This window comes from Mastomys coucha, unplaced genomic scaffold (assembly GCF_008632895.1).
Source record: "Mastomys coucha isolate ucsf_1 unplaced genomic scaffold, UCSF_Mcou_1 pScaffold21, whole genome shotgun sequence".
NCBI lineage: Eukaryota > Metazoa > Chordata > Mammalia > Rodentia > Muridae > Mastomys > Mastomys coucha.
This window is the reverse complement of record NW_022196904.1, coordinates 54,303,369-54,310,103: the sequence shown is the minus strand read 5'-3', so window position 1 is coordinate 54,310,103 and position 6,735 is coordinate 54,303,369. Positions and strand designations below refer to the sequence as shown.

The following is a 6,735-nucleotide window of genomic DNA, read 5'->3' as shown; positions in this document are numbered from 1 at the left end:
CCCCCCCCCCCCTCCGCGCGGGAAAGCTGGGGCACACCTGTGTCAGTCATCTAGCAATGTCAGGGATGGGGGTGGGAGTTTTTATCTCTGAGACACATCTGGCTGTCCATTCACCCCTGTGTCACAGGACAACACACAGGTGGCCAAGCTCTGAGAGCCCGCGTGCCCTTTGCTGGGTGGGGACTCAGCCAGCACAAGGTCCTCCATGGGGAGCTGTGAGCTTTTGTTCAGTTTTATTCTCCATAACCGTCAGGGCCCCATGTCACCCTCTGTTTGGGTAAGTGCTCATGATTTAAGTTCGTCCTAGCTTGATCTTCATTGCTGGACAAATACCATGACCAACTTTGAAAAACATTTGTTTGAGCTTCGAGAGTCCATGGCTGAGAAAAATAGGGGTGGAAATCTACAGAAGAAGGGGGAAATACAGCTTACTGCTTTTGCTTGTAGGCTCATGCTTAGCTGGGTTTCTTTTTTTTTTTTTTTTTTTTTTTTTTTTTTTTGGTTTTTTGAGACAGGATTTCTCTGTGTAGCCCCAGCTATTCTGGAACTCACTCTGTAGACCAGGCTGGCCTCGAACTCAGAAATCTGCCTGCCTCTGCCTCCCAAGTGCTTTAGCTGGGTTTCTTCTACAGCCCAAGACCACCTGCCCAAGGAATGCTACTACCCACAGTGGACAGCCCTCCTGTGTCAGTTAACCATCATGACAATCCCACACAGACATGGCCATAGGCCAGTCTGAGCTAGGCAACTACTTAACCAAGGCTTTCCTCTCAGATGGCTGTTGGTGGTGTTAAGTTGACAAAGCTAGCAAGGGCCTGCAGAACAGGTGCTATGATATGGGTTTGTCTGCTTTTGCTGTTAATGAGTTTAGGCACAGTAATCCATAGACATAGGGTTTCATTATAACCAGTTCACTAGTTATTGGTGTCTGATATTTGTAAGAGATGGGCTCTATTGTCAAGAGTTATAGTGAGCCAACATTGAAAGGTTAAGGAAAACTGCACGGAGCAGTGGGAGTCAGGTCTGTGTGATCCATCTTGATGTGTCTGAGAACCCCAAAACACTCTGCACTGGGTTCTAAACCCTGTCTTCACTGGGAATGCTGAGCTTAACCACTTCAGAACAAACTGTTCTAGAAGGCGCACAAACTTTGCCCTGGGGCTTTTGCCAGCTCCTCTTTACTTTAAGATGTTGTATTCTCTATACATGTTCTTGATATTTTGAGAACTACAGACCACCCAGGGATCTGTCTTCCTACAGCAGTGGTGGCAGGATCTAATGTCACATTTGGTAGCTGTTGCTCTAGGTCACTGCTTCATATCCTCTCTGCTCCAAAGGTAAGACAGTCCAGGGTCTGGAAACCATCAGGCTTCAATAGGTAGTAAATCCCATGTACATCACACCACCTCTATGAGACCAGTTCCCTTATCTGGCCACTGCACTATATGTCCAAGGGGCGACTATGAGAGGGCTCCTTTTAACATACTTTCCAGGGGATACTATGTGTGATATCCAGGCTCCACCTGCATCCTGGAACACAGCATGGGACAAAGAACTAGGATTTATTCCAAAAGTCCTACAGGTTCCCCAGAGGACTCTCGAGCCCAGGCTGGGGCTGCTGATGTCTGTCCTTTTTCTAGTAATGCCCTGTTATTGTCCTCTTTTTCCTTCTCCTCCTCCTCCTCCTCCTCCTTCACCACCTCCTCTTCTTCCTCTCCTTCCTCCCCCTCCTCCTCCTCTTCCTCCTTCTCCTTTTCCTCCTTCTCCTCTTCTTCCTTCTTAGTTTTCATGTATGTGTGAGATGGTGTTTTACCTGTGTGTATGTGTGTGTGTGTGTGTGTGTGTGTGTGTGTGTGTATATATATATATATATATATATATATATATATATACATATATATATATACAATGTGCATGCAGTACCTGTGGAAGCCAGAAGAGGACAGAGGACATTGGAACATTTGGAACAGGAGTCACAGATGGGTATTAGCTTCCATGTGGGTGCTGGAATTGAGCCCAGGTCCTCTGCAAGAGCAACAAGCACTTGTAATGACCAAGCCACCCTTCTAGCCCAACACCCTATTTCTGAGGAGATCGGTTTCCCCCATGGGCTTTGAGGATGCAGGAACTTGAGTCTGGTTTCCTGTCACCGAGTGTTCTAGAGTGTCTGTCTCACTTGCCTTTCTCGTGGGTCACTTTCACTGTGTGGAGTCTGTCAGCAGATCACCTTATTCCTTCCCAAAGATGGGGAAAGGGTTTTCAGTGTCCTCTAGATACTATCAAGGACTTCCACTGATTGCATACATTGGAGGCTTGTGGTAGACAAAGAAGGGAAAGACCCAGGATTTGCTAGCCATGAACCACGTCCCATCTGAAAGACCTTCCTCAAGAAAACAAATAACAACTGTTTTAGCTACATGTCTACCACTGTGATAAAACACCATGAGCAAGGCAATTTATAGAAAAAAAGTTTAACTTGGTTAACAGCTTCACAGAATGTGATGGTTGGTCATGGTTGTTGAGCTTTTCCCCTGCTTGCCCTTACTCTCAATGACAAATTCATCTAACTTGCTGCAGAGATACTTCTTTGCTGGTATTAGAACCAGCCTTATAGATTGAACAATTACTGAATTCTTGGCCATTCCTTTGAGAGACAGACATTGTTGAACTAGCCAGACCACCGCCTGTAAACTACTCTAACGAATCCCTTTTAAACATGCATTCATTCTCTCAGCTCTGTTATAGAGGGTTAGAGTCTGTGATGGTCCATAATGATGGAGCAAAGGCATGGTATAGGATATGATGGTGTAAAGTGTGTTTTGCATAAACAGCAGGGTGCAGATGGTGAGATAGAGGTTTTGTGTGTGCCTGTATGTGCACTGCTTGTGGAAGCCAGAACATTTCAAACATGAAGCAGGAGGCAGAGGAGCACCAGAGATGGAAGAAGGCTTCTGAAACCTCAAAGCCTGCCCTTGTGAGAAATCTTCTCCAAAGCCACACCTCCTCATCCTTCCCAAACAGTTCTACCAGCTGGAGACCAAGTATTTAAATATATGAGTGTTAGGTCTCAAACCCAGGACAAATGGCTAAGCAGATGCTGGCCACCATGGTCTCCTGCATATCTGTTCCTTACAAGGCCTTCCTGGCTGTCATACCCCACCCCTACCCAAAGTTTCTCCAGCCCAGGGGACAGGCTGCCCTTCTCCCAGCTGATCTTCCATATATAATCCAGCCATTTGGTTATCTTGTCTTTCTGCCTACCCTTTACCCTCCTGGCCTCTTCGTCTGGCTCTCTCCTCTTCACTCACCATTGTTTTCATGTGGCCAGGCTCAATCTGCTCATGTTCATTCTGGACTCTCCAAGATGTCCCTGCCTCTGAATATGTTCTTCCTTTTAGATACAATAAACTTTCTCCTCCACCATACCCAGAAGCAGTCATGTTCCTTTCCTTTTTATTTCCTTTTCTTCTTATTATTATTCATTATTCAACAAGCCTATGAGGACATTCTCATTTACATTACCACCCCAACTTACAGATGTCTTGGTATGTACAAGGCCTAGGCAGAGGACATATATGTGAGAGGTCCTGTCTGAACTTCATTTGCTTTTGTGCTCCTAGGCTACATGGCTGCAGATGCCCCTGGCCATGCACATACTACATACTATCCTGACTTTCATTTTGTTATGCTTTGGTTTTAGGGTGTGTGTATGTGTATATACATATATATATATATGTATATGTATACATACATACATATATATACACACACATATATATGTGTGTGTTTATGTGTATATACATATATATACATACATATATACATATATGTGTGTATACCATATATATTTATGTATGCAGGCAGGCTATAGGATAGGCTCGGATATTATCCTCAACAACATCCATCCTTTTTGAGACAGGGTCTGTCACTGACCTACAGCTCTAACTGGGCTGGCTGGCCAGGGAGCCTGAGAGAACCCAGTACTGGGATTAGAAGAACAGGCCACCATATATAGACTTCAAGAATATACTTTAAAAAGCTTTTCAATTTATTACTTGAGAATTTCATACATGTATGTATGTTTTTAAGGATTTATTTATTTTATATATATGAGTACACTGTAGCTGTACTCATACACATAAAATAGAGGACATTGGATCCCATTACAGATGGTTGTGAGCCACCATGTGGTTGCTGGGAATTGAACTCAGGACCCCTGGAAGAGCAGTCAGTGCTCTTCACCACTGAGCCATCTCTCCAACCCACATATGCATGTTTTGATCTGATCCACCATTCTGTTCTCTCCAGTTTCTCCCACTCCCTGCCTCCACTGCTTCCCCCACTCCCACTTCCCCCTCCCAGCTTCAGGCCGTCCTGTTTTAAACCCACTGAGTCCAGCTTAGTGTAGCTTTCAACCCTCATGATAGAAGCTTCTTTTTGCAGATGACAATTAATAAGTCTGACATTTTTATGTGGGTCCTGAAGATTGACTCCGATCTTCATGTTTGAGAACCAAGCACTTTACAGAGTGAGCTATTTCCTAGCCCCTCCCTCCCTCAGTTTTCTTTCTTGCAAGCAGTAATCAGGCCTCAGGCTCAACCCACCACAGAAGCAGAACTGAGTGCCTATCATTTGCTGACACACAATGAGTGTTATGAAGTTGGACAGAGGCCCCTGAATGGCCATGTAGACAAGGGGAAGCGCTGGGTCACCCTGTTGTAGAGTGACATTTGCAGTGACTAAGGGCTACTCCATCATCTCCCTGCTTTGGCTCCTTTGAAAGGTTAAAATGAAACCACACTTTTGTGCACAAGATCTACAAACCGCCCACCTTTGACTGAGACAGAACCTAGCAATTGTGCTCTCTGCATTAAGAAGAGAGCAAGCGGAGGAGTTCATCCTGAAGGCATGATGTCATTCAGATGAATTCTTGAAAGTGCTGATTGTTGACACATTAGTTCACCGCCCTTCATCGGGCATGAAAGTGAAATTCTAGCAGGTTGAGAAAATGAGCATTTCAGAGGAGAGACAACTGTAGCAAACTCACTTCGTTTAGAGCACTGCAGAGCTCACACTTGGTGTGAAGTCCCAAGGCTCCAAAGCTCAGCTACAGAAATGTCATCAAATGTTCGACACACTGAGAGAAAGACAGAGAGAACCCAAACCACAGGGGTGCCACTGGCAGAGCCAAGGCTTGGGAGTCACAGGCAGTGATTGTATTCTATGGATGCCCACAGAAGACTCTGAGGCCCTGTAGAGAAACAGCAAGGCAGACATGAACAGGGACACTCTTTCTTCCCAAACTCTACAGCCAGCCATGCTGTGACAGCAGGTGTTAGCAAGGGAAGGGGGAAGGGAAGAGCCCAAGAGGGCAAGAGAGAGGCAAGAGGGAAGCAGGAGTAAGAGCGGGAGGAGGGGCAAGCAGCCCCTTTTATAGAGGGCCAGGCCTACCTGGCTATTGGCAAGTAACTGTGGGAGGAGCATACCTGGCTGTTGCCAGGTAACTGTGGGGTGGAGTTTAGACAGAATGCTAACAGCAGGCCTGAAGACACTACACTGGTGGGCTATTTCATGAAGGGGCTTGAGGGAGTTCTTGAAGGGCTGTGATCTTCACAGTAGGGACAAATGATTGTCTTTACACAGCAGATGTGGATCCACAGCTGGTTCATTCCTTCTTGAGCAAATCCTGGGTCGAGGTCAGCGGGAGTCTCTCCTCTCAGGGCATCGAGGCACAAACTGGGGGTGACACTGAAAAGCAAGAAAGAAGAATTCTGAGTTCTGAAGACTTTACATTCATTAATGAGACCCACAGATCGTAGCATCTGGCATTGAGAACACCTGGAGGAAGATAGCATAGCATTTCAGTCTTTACCGTGCTACCTGGGCAGAGGAATCCAGTGTAGGACACAACATACCCCACTGAGGCAGCAGTACACTGGAGGGAGGAGATGATGCCAAGAGGAAGGAGACACTTAAACTGTGATCAGGATTAAATACTCCAGCATCAGCATCATCTATGTTCTTCATAACTCTACAGTGATGTGAAGTAAGAGGAGATACTGTGAAACCCATCCCATGCAGCTTACCAACAGTACCATTGCCTGTCAAACACCCGTGTCCCACCATCTGCAGTCTGCCATTTATGCCAAACATTTGTATTCTGTCAGTTCACTATATCATGCTTTCTAACCCCTGTACCCCATCATCTATATAATAACTAACCAAAGGCCGTACCTGTATCTATACTTACTTCTTACATCAACACCTCTATTCCACCTACACTCTACTGTCTATACCAACTGTCTATACTTAACAGTCTATACTCTACTGCCTATACCAATGGCCTACTCCATAGTATCTACACCCCACTGTCTATACCAACTGCCTATACCCCACCATCTAACCCTACTACTTACTATCTTTCCTTCTCATACTCTGATGACCACACCATGCTGCTCAATCAAGGCTGATTCCAGTGCAGACCAACCCTCGGAATCAGTGTGGGCTCCTAAAGAGCAGGACAGCCATCTCCAGGGCTTTTGTCTTTGGTCTTCCAGACTCCATCTTGATATCCTGGAACATTCCTTTCTCTAGAAGAGACAGACCACCTATCTTGGCTTGCCCCCAATCTCCTGAAGATCATGTTAGCACCCCATTTCTTAACACTGCTATCCCAAGACCATGCTTTGCTTTTTTATTTATTTTGTTTTTTTTTTTTATTTTAGATATTTTCTT

General features: G+C 45.4%; 1 long non-coding RNA gene across 1 annotated transcript in view; it reads right to left on the bottom strand.

Moving 5' to 3' along the window:
• Nucleotides 1-5,543: 5,543 nt before the first annotated feature.
• Nucleotides 5,544-6,735, bottom strand: part of LOC116100558 — a 34,591-nt gene continuing 33,399 nt past the window's right edge. Inside the window, exon 4 of the long non-coding RNA XR_004122630.1 lies at nt 5,544-5,748. This is a non-coding gene — a long non-coding RNA (uncharacterized LOC116100558). The remainder of the gene's footprint in view (nt 5,749-6,735) is intronic.